Consider the following 18,233-nt stretch of genomic DNA (forward strand, 5'->3'; position numbering starts at 1 on the left):
TTGGATGCTACTCACTGAAATGCTAACATTATATTTTTTTTTTGTTTTGTTAATATATACCTCAAGAAAATAACATTAAGGATTAATATAACTGGTTTAATTGGTTTATAGGAGGAGGCATACTTGACTAGTATTGAGTTATGCGTGGTCTGGAGACATGCCGTATATAAGCAGAAAACATCCTTTCCAATGCAGACATTCCTAGTTATCTCAGATAAGATGATACTTGTTAGAGAATGCCTGAAATTCATTGTTAAAGCCTGCCTATTGAAGATCTCTAAATCACAACAATGCTGTCTTTTTTCAGGCAGGTTTCCTAAGACACAAAAAGATGTTCTTTGTTAAAATGATTATCACTTAACAGTGAATAATAAGGTGTCTGTAAGCAGATACACTGACTGGCTGCATTTCAATGTCAGTGGGAGATATCTAAACCTAGTGTGTTTATGCATCTCTGCTGAAGATGATATCTTTGTTTGGTGTCCATTAAAATAGTTCATAGTAAAGAAAATCAGACCAAAAAAAGTATTTCGTTCAAAAAAATGCTAGTATTTTTGCTATTATCAACACACTGTAGGAAGGTGTATCAGTATTTGAGAAAATGCCTGGACCTGAGAGAATGCCCCAAGCTACATCAAATAGCCTACTGCTTATCAGAAGAGTGTTGTTTTTCTGAGGGTTTAAATACATATTACTTGAAAGAGCAAAAATCCCATTAATTTACAGTAATCTGAGACAAAGTTTCTCGTTTGTATTTAAACAAATCTATTTGGTACCTAATGTGACACCTTCACTTTCATTGTTCTTACTGGTATTCAACACACTTGTCAAATCTAAGATAGGAAATAAACATTTTCCTTAAGACCATAGTCTTAATAATTACATTTTCAGATAGTATTTCTTTTCAACAACCTGCCTTCTGACAGGAATAGTTTTTCCTATCATCTCTCTCACATATCTAATTCTGTAAAACAAGCTGGGCTTTTCCTTTTTCTTTTTAATAGTAGATACTTCCCCCCCCCCCCCCCCCCCCCCCCCCCGGTGTTTTCTCAAATTCTAGCATTGGACACATCTCTCCGTTTAATAGGAGATCTAACAGAAGTTGAAAGACATGAAGGAGGTATGTAAACAAAACAGAATTTGTCACTGAATACACCTATTTTACAGGCTGCTGGTGCAATAATATGCCTTATTCTGATTTTCTACTTGGTCTCTTGTGAAACACACTGTGGCTTTTTCTGTGGGTGATTGATACGAACACTTCCTTTCATTCCCATCTTTCTTCGCCCTCCAGTGAACACATTCAAATAACTCATTATCTAAAAGTTACTGTGCTCACTTAAGGAATAGAAGTGATGTTCTGGAAAGTTATCACAGAAATGAAAAAGATTGTTTTATCCATTGTATACGAATTTACAAAATGCTTATTCTACTAATCGTGAATGGCTATAGGAAGGCAACAACAAGTTCAAATATACATAAGAACTTTCAGGAGGGAAAAAGGGAAAAGGGATTAAAAAAAATAATAAATTCAAAGTTGAACTAATAAAATGAATTATTAAAAAACTTTATTTCTTTATTGACACTATGTATGTAGCAGAAGAAACTTAAATGTAACAACGTGACTGCAGTGAATATTTCAGTTTCTTAAATTTTGTGTACAATTCTCAGCTGCTTTTTCTGTAACATGTCCCTGGTACATAGGAAACTCTGACAGCTAGTGAAGTAGGCTATACATACTCTAAATATACGCTTCTGGTCAAGATGTTGAATTGGTCCAAAACGAGAAAGTGAGAAGCAGTCTATCAGTCTGAGAGTCGTTGTTATAACTGTGGTTTTCATTGAGGGCCTAGGTTCAGTTTTCTGAGTTTTGCTGCCCCACACTGGGATTACAAGAAACTACATCGCAAAAATCTGAAAAGCAAAAAGCAGTGAGAAAAGCAAAGTGAAGGTATGTGAAAGCCATGCATTTTGTAACAGTTTCCTGTGGTATTTACAATTCAACCGTATTTCCTCTACTCTTAATTGTAACACAGCCACGCTAACAGTTTTTGCACTTGTGAATTTGTGCTTTTAACTGTTTCTCAGATCTTATTTACTTCCTAGCTTCTCTTATTTCTTTGCCATTCCCATTTTCTCTTATACAGTGAACACTCAATTGTATTTGTCTCAATTAGTTTTAAACTATTGTATTTTTATATAATTTAATTTATTTTTAGTCCTAATTTGCACAGGCTTGGACTCCGTCCTGTGATTCTGTATTCATTCTGAATTGTATGTGTAAGTAGTTTAAATAGGTCCAGTACTATTAGTTGCATTTTCTATTTTATTACACTCTGTGATTAGCCAAGAAGTTTTATAGAGGATTGATGGTTTGAAAAACACTGGGCTCTTTTGACAAATTGGGAAGGAGAGGACTGAATTAAACTAATGCCAGTTTCTATAAGGCACAACTCATTCCTTCTCTGTCAAATCATACTTGCTTTCTATTTTGACCCTTCCTGCCTTTCTCATATCCAGAGTGTTGCATATTGTATAAATACTCAAAAGATTACTTTTATTAATGGGTAGGTGCTACTCTAAAACTAATTGTACTCCTGCAAGTATAGATTTTGAATTTGTCAAAGTGTTGACAGTATTTTCTGAGTGAGGTACTACTAGTTAGGCATTCTTCAAGACATATGAGCTTAGGTGCCTAACAGATGTATCAGTTTGTTCATTCAATAGGCTCACATTAGACATTGCGCTGACAACAAAACTGTCCAAGCCTTAAGAACTTTTCTGCAGGACTCTCTCCCCAAAACAGTGGTTGCACCACTGATAAAGTTACACCTCAGCTGGTGTTCCATTCATGATCATGGTAAGTCTCAGTTATAGGCTCACTTCTGATGTGACCTGACTTGTAGCTCAGTCCTTGAATTATTGTGATGATGGCCAAATCTCCTGACTGAATGAAAGGGCAAAATCAGGAGATGGAGTTCCAGAAGACTTTTCTTTCTGGTCAAAGCAAGTATAGTAGAGGCAATTATAGCACAGTTCTGAGCCACAGGGCTGGGTGTTTTCCTGAACAGCTCTCACAGGCTTTATTCATTGTCATTGCTCAGAATTCACAGTTATGGCCCAAAACACCCTCCTCAAGTGTTCAATCTGAACAGTTGGTTTCATCTGATAAAATCACACATTGGGCTAATGACAGAGGCTAATTAACTGAAGCAAAATCCAGACAGGACTGATGGACTGGTGCTAATGGAATGAAGAAATTAAATACTTGAAAGTTAAGGGAAGGATTGCATCTTTTCATATAAGTGAGGTCTTGAGATCATTACTTTCTGTCAAGTTTGGATTTATCCAATGGGATTCCTCCTCAGTTCTCAGTGGTTGTTACCAGGAGAGACAGTGACCAAGATATACACCTATGCTTAACTAGAAGGCTGTAAAATTCTTTCCACTTAGAATTTGGTAATGATATTGATATATTTATCTTTGGGATTAGAACATCAATGTCCTTTATGTAGAGTTTAAATTTAAATCAATGTGCAGATGAAAAGTAGTGTAGAAGTGGTAGTTCCCTTATTATGCAAATGTCTCACCCTGAATACCTATCAGTCCTCTGTGATCCTTCTACCAAATGGTGAAATAGGATGGGTAAGGACCTGCTTATTTGTAAGACTCTCTTTTAGGGCACCTTAATTTTAATATTAAACTGTTGATTAAAATGAGAGGAAAAATTTATCTGTTTGTCCATACATTATTAGGTAAGTTTTCTCTTCTCTATCTGTGCTGGTTTTGGCTGGGATAATTTTCTTCATAGTAGCTGGAATAGGGTTATGTTTTGGATTTGTGCTGGAAACAGTGTTGATAAGCCAGGGATGTTTTCAATATTGCTGAGCAGTGCTTGCACAGAATCAGTGCCTTTTCTGCTTCTCACCTCACCCCACCAGCAAGGAGGCTGGGGGGGCACAAGGAGTTGGGAGGGGACACAGCCGGGACAGCTGACCCCAACTGACCCAGGGGATATTCCAGACCATAGGACGTCATGTTCAGCAATAAAAGTGGGGGAAGAAGAAGAAAGGGGGGATGTTCGGAGTGATGGCGCTTGTCTTCCCAAGTCACCGTTAGGCGTGCTGGAGCCCTGCTTTCCTGGAGATGGCTGAACACCTGCCTGCCCATGGGAAGTGGGGAATGAATTCCTTGTTTTGCTTTGCTTGCGTGCACAGCTTTTGCTTTCCCTATTAAACTGTCTTTATCTCAACCCACGAGTTTTCTCACTTTTACCCTTCTGATTCTCTCCCCCATCCCACTGGGGGGCAGTGAGTGAGCGGCTGTGTGGGGCTTAGTTGCCCGCTGGGGATAAACCACACCACCATCTTTGGTTTAGTAATTGTCTGAAGGTATGGCTTTTATGAATGTATGGATATACTGAAGGTGGATACCTACTGACATTGTAGACATAGCAGTGATTTCGGTTGTTAAGTCCCTGCAACAGGAGACCTTGATAATCATGCTTCTAATGTCTAGATCAATGAAACAAAATACATGCTTCTATTGCATTACTTAAGTAATGTATTCAGTTTTATCCGAGTCAAAAACCTTTTTCCTTGTTCTGTTTATCTTGCTGGTTTACATGATTCTAATGACAAGTAATGAAAAAACATATTTATACTAAGCTGCAGCCTTGCTGACACCATGTAACTAAAACTGCTCTTTGCAAGAGCGCACCCAGAAGCAAGAGTGAAGGCAACCCTACAATACAGACTTTTTACACATTTTGATGATTTTACACGGGGTGAAAGAATAAGATTTGTTTGTCATTAGTGCAGTATAAAAACATGTAAACAAAACGTTGTTCTTCTCTTAAATTCAGTTGATATCTCATACCACTAAAAGTAATAAACATGAAGAGGAAGAAAAAAGTAATACTTATCAAAAGAAACTTCTTATTCTTTAGTGCAGGAGTTAATATCTGCACTAAAAGGCTGTTCCAGTCAAGATCTCAGTCTGGTCTCTGGAGAGGTGCATGTTTAATTCCAGGTACCTAATTATTGCATTGACTGCAGTAGTCAACATTTCCTATTTTGATAGACTCAACAATATAAAATCAAAGATTAACAGTGAAATGGAAATTATTTTTTAAATATAGCCCTTAACTGTCTTCAAAATTGGGTTAGCATCGGCTTTGAAATTTATTGGTGGCTCTATACTCTATGAATGAGAGTATTAAAATAATGCAGAATTAGAAATATCTCAATATCGCTGTTTATAGTGGTTTATCAGTGCTTTGCCAGTAGTTATGATTGAAAGAATAGATCTTAATATTTAAAATATTTTTTTTATTATTTTGGGATGCTACTATTAAACTGGGACTTCTAAAATTAATTTTAAAATGAGGGAAGATCGTGATAAATGTAGGCATTACAAGTTTAGGTAGAACTTACTTAAAACCTTTATTGCTTATAAAGTCCTGCTTAGCATCTTTGGATTCGCTCTGCCATCGGTTCCATTGCTGTTCTCCAACACATCAGGAATACCTTTTCTCGCCAGGTGCAGATGCCTGACTATTGTTACTGAGCGTTTTGAATTCTCCACTCTATAGGTGGGGCTTGATTTTCATCCATAGGTTTGGATGCTCAATTTCTCAGTTGCTTGGGCTGTGTAATGACAGGTTCTTGGAGGAGAAGGTGTTTGTCCTCCCTGGCCATTCCTGGAGACAGCTACCTCTGCAGCACATCCTCCATGGAGTCTGCCTGAAATCTAATGACTTGGCTGTCAAGAAGCGCTTTCAGATTTCGTTTCTTCTCTTGCTTGCTTTCATCCTCCTCCTGTTTCAAACATACCAGAATAAGCATGTCTCCAATCTTTGTTTTCACTAGTTTCTGTGACACATGACACTTTCTCAGATGGTGTTCTTTTACAAATATATTTTAAAATAAAACTTTTATAAGAGGTGTCTTTATTATCAGGGTCATGTCTTTATGGGAGTGAACTTGCACAGCCTTAAGGAATTTTTTTTATCGTTTAACAAATTTCCTAGGCTTTTAGTTTGGTCTTTTTTTTGCACTCTGGAGAAATGAAAATGGTTGTTTGGGTGCAGCACAAATGAGTTTATCTGATAAGTTCACTCCTCAGTCTGAAAAATTATGTGACTTTTTTTTTTAAGTAACATTGCATTTAATAATCCTGTGTATTAACTTTTCATACTTTTGTTGGAGAATTTAATTTCTCTCTACTAACTGAACAGGGGAGGGAGCAAAAGTACTATTCTGATTTTCTTTATCATTAATTCACCGTGACCTAATACATGGGGAAAGTCAAATCAGGATTGCTAGTTAGACTGACTTTGAAAAGGAACCAAGTTCTTCTTCCTTCTCTTCCCTTTTTACAATCCCACTTCTCACCCCATCATCTATTTCTGCTTAGAACTTAGGCATCACCTTTCCCAGCAAGTTAAGATAGTTTCAGTTTAAAGAACTTACAACTTCTTTGGATTTATACCTCATTTTTTATCACATGAACAAGCTTACCAATTTGACTATATCACACCAGTGGTCCAAATCTTTGTCCTCATGACTCACAGTGAAGTTTTGAATCCAATGATTCATTTTCCAATTTATTTTCCAATGAAACTCAAACTTTACAGATTGATAAACATCTACCCTTTCCAGTCATTTGCACAAAATTTGGCATTTGGAGTATAACAGTCTAGCCAGGGAAGAGCTATTTCTTGATTGCTGCTCAGAAGACAATTGTTTACCTAACGGTGAGCTTGACTGGGGTATAAGAAGGAAAAAGGCTAATTGTGCCTGCCCCATATGTCAGGGAGGATAGTTTCAGAGGACTTTTTGCCTCCTCACAAATTGGAATCCCAATTAGAATTAGTGTAACACATCCCATAAATAATGCAGGGAAGGAAGCCAAGAGCTTGTAATGTCTGGTATAATGACATAAGCATGCCGATGTATAAGCATTTTATATAACTATGAACAACATGACTTTGAAAGGGGCAAACAAAAACTTATGTAGTTGCACTTGAATGCAAGTAAAATGCAGCAAACAAGTAGAAATTCAGAAGATCAATAACAAGATAAGCACAAGTCAAATGGGAAGCATATTTTGCTGAATACAAAAAAAGAATGGTTGGCAAAACTATAAACAAGATAAGCAGTATCAGAAGCAGGCTTGGGAGATGGGTAGGTCAGTAGCACAAAAACATTGTCCATGAGATTGGAGAAGAAGGAAGACAATCCCACTTCAGTTTAGACTTCTCTTGCTCAAGAGCTCTCAAGTTTGATCACCTCAACCTCTGTAGCTGAGGCCACCAAAGACAGTGTCTGTCATTGCTAACTAAATAGCATCAGCTCTGTGGTCTTTGTATCCTCACAACTCATTTATATTCTAGGTATTACAGACAAACAGTTTCATACAGAATGAATGTGTGTTGCTAATATGTAAGAAACAAACATTAGCATGTAGTGTGTTGATAATGAATTAATATAGTAAATTTTTGTTTTAACAGTTAAAACTGGTGTGATTTATCAGTCTTCTAAAAGCTCCCATTACACAAATCTGTACACAAAAAAATATTGTTGCAGAAGATCTGTAAACAAGCATGAGGTGTCACTAAGCTAAACCTTTTAAATCTTGTGGCTTTTGAATGCATTTTTTTCTTAAAGGCTTCTAACCAGTAAGCTGGAGAATAGATGACCCTAGTCACTAAATGAAAGCTAACTTATGAAGTTTAAGAAGTGGGAAAATGATTACATAGAATGGTTTGGGTTGGAAGCACCCTTAAAGACCATCTAGTTCCAACCCTCGTGCCATGGGCAGGGACACCTGCCACTAGACCAGGATGGTCAAAGCCCCATCCAACCTGGCCCTGAACACTGCCAGGGATGGGGCATCCACAGCCTCTCTGGGCAGCCTGTTCCAGTGCCTCACCACCCTCACAGTGAAGAACTTCCTTACATCTAATGTAAATCTACCCTCTTTCAGTTTAAAGCCATTAGCCCTCGTCCTATCAGTACACGCCCTTGTAAAAAGTCCCCCTCCATTTTTCCTGTAGGTCCCCTTCAGGTACTGGAAGGCTTCTATAAGGTCTCCCTGGAGCCTTCTCTTCTCCAGGCTGAACAACCCCAACTCTCTCAGCCTGTCTTCATAGGAGAGGTGCTCCAGTCCCCTCCCTGATCATCCTCATGGCCTTCCTCTGGTCTCAATCAAGCAGGTCCATGTCCTTCTTATGTTGGGGGCCCCAGAGCTGAATGCAGTCTCCAGGTGGGGTCTCACCAGAGTGGAGTAGAGGGGCAGAATCACCTCCCTCACCCTGCTGGTCACGCTTCTTTTGCTGCAGCCCAGGATACGGTTGGCTTTCTGGGCTGCAGACGCACATTGCCGGCTCATGTTGAGCTTCTTGTCAACCAACACTCCCAAGTCCTTCTCTTCAGGGCTGCTCTCAATCCATTCACCGCTGAGCCTGTGTTTGTGCTTGGGATTGCCCCGGCCCATGTGCAGGACCTTGCTTCTGGGGATTATGCTGGCCATTTAAGTACCTTTTCTGACCTGACAAAATACTGAAGATCATCATTTTTCTGTGTGTTTGTACTGTCTCAAAAATCATGCTGAATTGTTCCATAGCAAGACAATTCTCAGACATCAAGCTGTCACTATCATAGCAGTTTTTGACTACATATAGTTGCCCATTACTAACAAGTAGAGACAATGCAAAGTTTACAGTCCACAGTGTTTCCGCAAACTTTCTTGGATGATAGATAAAAACTCAGCTACAAGGTTGTCATAAGGGGTTTTTTCCTCCTCCTTATAACAGGCACTTTCTGGGAGAAGCCACCTCCATTCTCTCATTTGTGTAAAATAGAAATCTGTCTTCCTCACTTCTGTGTATCACTTTGAAACTGCTTCTAAAATCATTTAGGTGTACTGGTTTGAAACTCCGAAGAGGAAACACTAGATGAGTGTTCAGCACCGCAGTGGGGGATGGTGGCAGTGGTGGTGATGAGAGTGAGAGAGCAAGAGAGCTGGTTCAGGGCTCTTTCTGGATCTCAATAAGGAAAGCCCAACAACAAATGGCTTAATAAGATAACTGCTTTATTAAGGCAGAATGAGAAGAGAAATACAGATAGCAGAAAGTCTTGCATCTCTTTAGATGCTGGGTACCCCGTATTTGTGCAGCATCAGTTGGAGCCTGGATGGATTTTTCCCACAGTGCTGTGGAGAGCAGATGCTGTCTGCGGAGACAGGCTCTCCCTTTTGGTCATCTGAGCTATCATGTAATACCCTCACAAGACATCAACTCTCTTTCTAAAGGATGCTCTCATGAGAACTTCCTGCTGCACAGTTAGAGAAAGGCAAGTCCAGGCAGGTGGTGTAATTGCAGATATCAAATGGGAGCTGCCTTCAGGGTCCTCTGTTATGATGAGTTGCCTGGGTTTGTCCTGCAGCCAAGGGATCTGTGCAGCACAGCCCAGCCTGAAGCCACGCTGGACAGGCAGCACAGCACAGGCCTGCACCTGCACAGGTTAACTGTTGTGTGGATCACTGACTCCTAAAAGCACAACCGTTTCTCAGCCAGGATCAATACGCTTTTAAGAGTAGAATAATACAAAGGATTGATTTCCATGGATATACATTGAAATTTATTAAAGGGCCAAATTAAGAAGAAAAGACATGTATCTTAGGCACACTTTAAACAGAAAATCCAAAAATTCTTCAGTGCATATATAAATCTGAAATCACTTTGGACAGAAGACAGGTATTAAAATATCTTGGCCTTGGTGGGGAGAGTTCTGGGCACAATCAGCAGAAAGACTTAAGGTAATTAAGTTTCAACTGTTTTGTAATAGGAGGTGTCAAGCTCAGGGGCCCAGTCCTGTAAGTGTACTAACAACATTCATAGCACTGGCTTCAGCACAAAGCACTGAAGATTTATAAATTCAGAAACAAGGAGAGGAGGAAACTAATTCAAGAATACTAGCACTTTTGTTTTCCTTTTTATTCTTTTTTAAGACATCCATCTCTAACAAAAAATTAGGTGACAATGAATTAATCAGTCTCAGGGTGTATGTCTAAAGCAGGCATCTAAGTCTGATGGAGAGATTTTTTCAGTCTATATGTTCTTCAACTTTATCCATTAGGTGGCGTAGGCATCCTCCCTGCTTAATAGCCTGTGGATGTTAAAAATCCTAGTCAGAGGTATTCAAAGGTGTACTTAGCATTGTGTTCCTCAGACAGCTAAGAACTTTCTGCCTGTATTTCAAGCTACATGATGCAAGCCAGCTGTTCAAGGAAAAATGTATAACTGTGTCAGTTGTAGCTATGCTGTGCTGGAGCAGAAAATCCCTGGTGGGAGGATAAAATGTTAATACAGCTTTTGGAGTGAAGATGATTTGTGCTTGGCTAGTGTGGAGCTGGACAGGGCAGTGCTGGGTTTGTTTGTGAATCATTCTGTGATTCTGCAGTTACTGAAGTATGCTAGCCTTTCTAACAGCTTGTTTCTATAGTCTTTCTCTATCTCTTTGCTCTTTCTTCCCTGCTTCTGGCCATACAGTCCTACCCCTTCATTGTGCTGCTCTGGAGCTTGCTGGATCCCTCAGTTGGCTGTCCACTTTGTGCTAAACTCATCTTTGAGCACAGTAGTTGTTGAAGCATCTCACAGGAGATCCAAAACAAGGTAGAAGGAAACAACAGGGTAGGAGGTGGATGGGGACAGGGGAAGGGTGCATGACCTCCCCCTCTCAGTGTGGCATTGAGTTTACTCATCAAAGTTTAAGAATGTCAGTCCTAGAGCCAGGTACCTCAATCTAACATGGCTGCCATTAGTATTGTGCCCAAAATATTTACCTTAATGCAAGAAGCTTATGCTTTACTAAAGGAAAAAAAAAAAAAAAAAGGAAAGAAAGAAAAAAAAAAAAGGAAGGGGTCAGGATACCTGGCTTTTGAGGGTGGCTTCCCAAAGAGTAGGAAGACATCTGCTGTCCTTGGTGAGGGGGATGGACAGAGACACTGATTCTTTTGAAGTCAGTGTATTTATTTATACTATGTACAAGATCTGTTAAACTATCCATACCAGATGTATATAGTACCCACACATTTTCTAAGGTGGGATGTATCTGTAGAGGAATGAAATCAGTCCCATTAATATGTGATTATCTCAAGCTGTTTATCAAGCCCTAGCAGCCAAGTTGATGTAAAAGCCCATTGCAGCTGAAAGAGGCTTTTTCTTTTATATTATTTTCTTTCTTCCCCTCTGCATCCTATGCTGATGAGCCTTTCCTTTTTGTTAGGTCAAGAACTTACCAAACACTTTGAGTGTTTAGAGTATTTAACTCATTTAATTGGCAGTAGCCCCTTTCTTTTCTTTTTTGTGGCTCACTTAACCTTCTGTCATCTTAATTAATTAAATTTCCTTACAGGGGGCTTTGATAAGGGCACAAGAATAAGCACAAAGTAAGCGGTGGAAGCACACCATGAGGTATAAGCAGTGGAGATGGAACAGAAGGGTAGCTTACCAGTGCCAGGAGGGACAGATCTTGTGTTGGTTCACTGGATTTGGTGAAACTACATTCTTCAAAGAGATGAGAGTAACTTCTGCTGATGAATGTCTTGAAAACGATTATTCAGTGAACATGAGTGGACAGTGCAGAATAAGATTCACCAATGAAGTACATTTAGAATGTTAGAACTGCCCAAGTTGAGGGCAGCTCTTACAGTGTTCTGGAAATATAAACCTGGAGGGCATTTCAAGATATCTGCAGATCTTCTGTACTGAAACAAGCTTAAATATAACTGCCATAACTGTCATGCACCTTATTCTTTAAGTAATGTGAACATGTTTGTGAGTGGCCTGCGCAGAGAGACATTTCTTACAAGTACTAATGCTTTTGAGTTAATATCAAGATTTTCACTGTAAATGCTGATACTTAGGCATTTAAATTGGTGTCCTGTTTTTGCAAGTTTTATCATGTGCTTATCATATCCCAGTTTCTATTAAAACTGCCTCCCTTCCCTCATATAGAACCATAGAAAATAATTTTTCACTCTCCCTCTGGATTTGACTTCATTACTGGCTCTAGAACTTCTCATCCTGGCAATGTTAGACTTGGGCATAGAAGGTATCATTTACTATCTGTTCTATAAAACCAGCAATGACTGAAGCTTTCTCCTTGTCTCCAGAGCCTGACAGATTGATCCATTTAAATCGACACAGAGATCAGCACGTCTTTCACCCTTACTCTATTAATCTATGCTTCACTTGTCTCAACGTCTTGAAAGCTATACTGCGTTCTCAAAATGTCTCAATCAGGCACTGTTGAAATTGTGAACAGCTGCCACCATTGATCTTCAGAATTCATACAGTGTGGTTTATTGTCAGACCTTGAAAATCAAACTCTTTTGCAGGTGCTAAAGGTCCCATAGTGTTTAATGGGACCACTCACTGAGTTGTCCCACAGTCCTTGGCCATAACTCTCGCGTGTCTCTAACTGTGTATACTTTTCAATGCATCAACTAATGCCCAGCCTGTTTAGAGGTGGCTGAATGTCACTGATGATGTATTGGTTTATGCATAGCTAGCAAGGACTTACAGCCCCTTTTAGTAGTAAGGAGTTTTATAAATATGAAATGTTACTAGTGACTGTTGCTTTCAGTTTGTATATAGGTAAGTCTAACTGTTTTCAATGGATCTGTAAATGTAGGCATTTTATTACATATCTTTTAATTAAAATAAAAGGAGAGGTGGGGAAATCTTATTAAACTAGTTTGCAGAATACAGAAGTAAACAACTATTTTGTAATTACATGGTACTTGGTAGATGCAAGAAGGCCCTTTTTATGATTCCTCCAATACAATTTTCATGTAACTTTCAGAAAGTAAATAACTATGTCATTAAAATAATTATATCCCTATTGTCCAAACAAACATTAAAATTTTGTTGTGTGATTGCTCTAAGACCTCTTCTGAAAGGACTAATGCAAAAGTAATAATATAAAATATCCACTATCAAAACCTGAAGTAAATTACACAGGAAAAATGGGCAACTTAAAAAATAGAGGTGACAAAAATGAATTGGTTCATGTCTGTGTACTTGTGTACCATAGAGTCAGAATATATTTGTGAAGTGCACTGTAATCTGAAAATATTTTTCCGCTCCAGTGTGTATGGAATCAAAGTCATTCATCTGAGTGTCTTTTTGCAGGGAGATTCTTATTTACATTCACTGAGTAGTTATGTTTTAATTATTTAGTGGTTGAAGAGTTTTCTACTTCTGGTCTGTGTAGAACTTCTCTGAGGTCTGCAAAAAATGACAAGGATGCTTAGTAGGCTTAGAGAGTGTAGATGTGGAACCACTATCTTTACAGAAAAATTTTAAGAACCTATATTGAAATGCAGTACTTCGAGAAATATGGGCCTGACCATTTATATTTAGTTGAACTTGGTGAATAATTTACATATGATTTCATCACATCTATCAAATCAGAGACCTGTTTTGTTTTGTAAACACTCATCCTGCTATATAACAGACATAAAAGAGGTGCATGTATACTGGGTGGATCATATTATGAAAGATGTCTAAATATATTATGCTGTGTAATTACCTTGGCATTCCTGTTGCTGTACACGTATTACGTCTCTTCCTCCACACTCCCTCTTTCCCCAAACCCGGTTTTTATTAGCCTTGTGGTGTTCCCATCGCTACTTTGTTACTCTGGTTCCCTTGTGACTTTAAGGACAAATTTCCTCTTTCCTCTTCTGACAGGAGCCTGCCCTGTTTCACTTTCTGCCAGTGGAAGCATCTCACACTGTTGCTGTCTAACTACCAAGCTTTCTGCTGCATGACATTCTCAAGGTTTGAATCTGTCACTTGAGTCTCGGTAGAGTATGCTACTAATTTTAAAACTTGCTGCTTTCTCTTTAGGCAAAGAAATGCTCAAGTAGCTCTTTTAAAGGTAGATTGTCACTGCACACAGTGGTAGATGTAATATTAGTAATTATCCTTTAGGAATTAGTCTAATAAAACAGGGAAAATCTATACTCTTGTCTGCCCTCACTGGAGGCTTTAAATATGCAGAAGACTATCTTCGTCTTCCTTTTCTGAAGATTTAGTGACTAGGTTTAATTAATCTTTTAATGTGAAACTAAAATGAACTCTGAGCCCTCCCAGCTCAAACTTCTGTGCCTGGTTTTATGAGGAATAATGGCATACTAACAGGAAAGCTGAGACACTATACTGTTTAGGCAACTGTGGAGCATGCAAGCTCATCTGTGGAAAAAAATATTCTTTAGACTATTTCTTAAGAAAGCAAGGCTTAGAAAAATCATATAATCATATAATTCCTCCCTGTAAATTTTGAATCTCTTGGGCTAATTTCAAAGGAATTTGATGGAAGAATAGTAGTCCCAATTAACTGAGTTCCTGCAGGCTTTCTAAAAATAGTGGATGGAAGGAAAAGGAAAGAAATCAGTACTACTAGTGCAAGTCTAACAGATAACCGGCCACACAGCTGGCTAAAAACCATCGTCATAGAAATACTTGTCTGATATTGGTGTGAAATTTAGCCCCAGAGGTGGCTGCTGCTTGCCTAGCCAGTCGATGGGCATTTTGAGTGACAGAGAAGTCCATCAGGGTCTGGAAGTCACAGGGCAACTGAAGGAAGAACCTGGGAATATTACACTTATATGAATATGAATCCAAATCTCCCCAGGCTTTATTTAGTTCTGCACTCCATGGAGTGGCAATATGCAATATGAATTTGCAAGGAAGTTACTGGATTTCAAGAATAATTACTGTGTTTTGGTGGTTTTTTTCGGTAAAAGCATGTGCTATTCTAATGCTATGATCTTTCATTGACTCTAAAGTGAACTGGATTTCTCTCTCTCTCTCTTACGCTTTGCATAGACACTTCAGAGCCATTTCAGCTGAAAGGCAGGCTCCTCTTTTCATATTAAAAAAAAAAAGAGTATCCAAAGTGCTGCTGCTGGATGCCAAATCTAAAGACACGCTCATTATCCAATTAAATTCTGCCTTTTTTTTTTTTTTTTTTTTTACAGAGAAGCTTTTGGCAATATTTATCAAAAAGACAAGATAGTAATGCATTTATGAACTAACACCTAAAAGAACAGGTTGGAAACAAGTCTGTTCTGTACACTTTCTTTCCCTGAAACAAGTTTTTGAAACACTGTTAAGTTAGGGGAAGAACTGTTGATATTGGTGCAAAGGATTAAACTAAAAGTTTTTCTCACCAGAAGAGGTAATATTTATTATATTCATGCTGAATATAATGATAATGACAAATTTTTGTTTGTTTTCACTTCCCGTTGTTCAGAAGCTGAGGAAGAAATAACATTGTGCCATCAGATAGAAGATAGGAGACTTAAATTATTTTTGTGATTCTCTCTAGATTTGCTATATTTTTTAGTGAATTTCCTTAATCATTCTGGAAAGCAACTAAGTATGAATTTGTCCACACTGCATGCCTGATCAGCAGTCTCATGTGACTACAGTATGAATTGGAATCTTGTTTACTAAATCATGACTCTGCCACATTTACTTACATTTTCTGTGCAAGTAGCCAGCCTGAAATGAAGTATGACTTCCCTAAATCAGAAAGGATTCTAGATCTAAAGAATGTACTAACACATATAAATACAAATAACAATGAAGACTTTCTCTGCATGTGCTTTCAAAGTGTATTTTTGAGGGAAGCAGATAAATGTTTCTGCTGTTATAGAAATTAGTCATAGTTCTGTTAGCCAGTTAGATTGCTCTATCAACACTTACACTGATATTTTCCTATGGAAATTGCTAAACATCATTAAGGAGTTAGTTTATTTTAGATGGGGAGGAAGAATTTATTTCTCCTAACTGACATTAAGCACTAGCTTGCTACAATAGGCCTAGAGCCAATATGAGCTTTTGATTGGTTTCTTTATTTAATATATATGAATATATCAGATAACAGAGAATTATACAATATAGGTTGCATTTAAAATATTTTTAAAAGATTCAATTCTCTACTTATCTTGCTGCATATAGGAATTTTGCTGTGATTCTCTGTAAATGAATTAAAATGCTTGGGTGACTGATATATTGCTGAATAGCTAACCTACCATGATCTTATAAAAGAAGTCATTAAACATTGCAGTGAATTACGTCTGAGTAACCTGGCAAATCCTAAATTATTGATGTTTTCTATCAGGGTCTGAAAAATACTGTTACTAATCCTGCTGTCTGCATGAATAGAAACCAGGATCAGATGAGTAGGAGGGCTGGGCAGAAGCATAGCTAGACGTGCTTCATTCAATGAAGGGGACAAGACAAGGAGCCAGAAAGCTTGGGGTGCATCTCCTGAAATGACGAAGAAGGTGATATTCTTTAACAGCTGTTTTCAGGATAATAAGAAAATGGCCCAAGCACTGTAGTAGTTTATTTAGGTGAGATAATATGGGTCAATAAAAAAAAAAAGCACAAAATTCTAACACAACCAAGCTCTTTGCCACAGCAGAAATATTTATCTGTTCATATTAAAAAATAACTTTTATAAAATAACTTCTTAACACATGTACTGCCATATTAATACAACTCTACACCACATTGATTTTGTGTGAACAGAGGCCAAATACTTACTATGCAGTTGTTCAGTGGATTATGGAAACACGTAGTCCAAAATGACTACTCAGAAGGCTGGAAGTTTCTCCTACAGAAACTAGTTAGCAGTAGTATTAACGTTGTTTAAAAAATTAAAACCAGTAGCTCTGTAATGAATAAAATGTAATTTCACCTTTTAAAATCAGATTTAAAAACCAAAGTACAGTAGATAAGTAATGAGAATTTGTAAGAGGGAACTAATCTTCCCAAAGTAATTCTGAGAAATAAATTGCATTAAAGACTTTGAGCTAATTTCTTGTACTCTGCCTGTAATCACAGGAACATGATAATATTTCATGTTTTACCCAAGACTACTATCATTTGCTGATTATCTGAACAAAAAGTGTCCTAATTTAGAGAAGTATTTAAGTATGCTTCTAGGCTTCTGCTACTTAATATGAAACTAGGAATTTAGATGTTTGAGCCATCAAGCATGCCATGTAATAATTAGACTACATGCCTCAGAAGTGTTGCTTTGTAGATGCCTATAGGTATTTCTTTTAAATAAGGATGGAATAAATGTTTGGCATTAAAATCTTTAAACAAGGCAAGCTTTCTGGAAAGATGTGACCCAACAAAGACTCAATACAACGTCAGTTGCTATGTCTCTGCTTACACTCATAAGTAGTCTTGCTCATAAGGATTTTTGTTTGGAAAACTTTCTGGGCTTGCAGAAATATCTCCCATATTTATAGTGGAAGAAAAGGAACTCCTCTTGTTATTTATTTTCCATTGTCCTTGGGGCACTCCACTTATTTTCTTTTTGTAATAATTCAGACTTTTTGTCTGTATCATATGCAGTGTACATCTAACTTGCATTTGTTTCTGATGATATCAAGATGACTGTCATTAATGTAAGTGGCTTCATCTTCTCCTTTTCTGTGTGGAGCTCATACAAATAAATGGTGCAGACCAGCAGTTACTGGGCAGGAATATGCAAGGAACTTGGGGAAGAAGAGCACTGAGGGAAAGATGAGGGAAGGGAAAACATAATATATGGTTGACAGGAGAATGGAGGAATTTAGTACTGTGTAGGGACTGGTTCAGAGATACTTGGAAGACTAAAAAGCAAGAGAATGTGTGGAGAAAAACACTTCATTTACATACAAGAAAGAGTGGCAAGGCACAAGAAGATGGTGGTGGTAGAGAAGCAAGAAAGAGAGAAGGCTCTTCTGTTTGTGTGTTATATTTATTGAAAGTGACATTTTAAAACATAAACTGATGAACTGCAAATTGAAGATGAATATTGCATGAGTTGGGAAAACATTTTAAAAGAACGTAATACATTTTGAAACCAATTGCATACTGTTGAATCAGTCATAATAAAAGTGGTTTAGTGGTGGTTGGCAGAGAGTCATTTATTTAAAAAAAAAAGAAAAAAAAGAAAAAAGATCAGAGATCAGTGGATCCCCACAGTATGTGTTTTACTTTTCAAGCTAACCATGTGGAAAATCTCACCTACCTATAAAGACTGTTTAAATTAGTTTTTAATGTGTATACAATAAATTACATGCTCTTAGGGGCCAGGGACTTTGATTTAAATGATAGATGTAAAAATCTGTTGTTCAGCTACCACTTTTAT

This window comes from Accipiter gentilis, chromosome 20 (assembly GCF_929443795.1).
Source record: "Accipiter gentilis chromosome 20, bAccGen1.1, whole genome shotgun sequence".
Lineage (NCBI taxonomy): Eukaryota > Metazoa > Chordata > Aves > Accipitriformes > Accipitridae > Astur > Astur gentilis.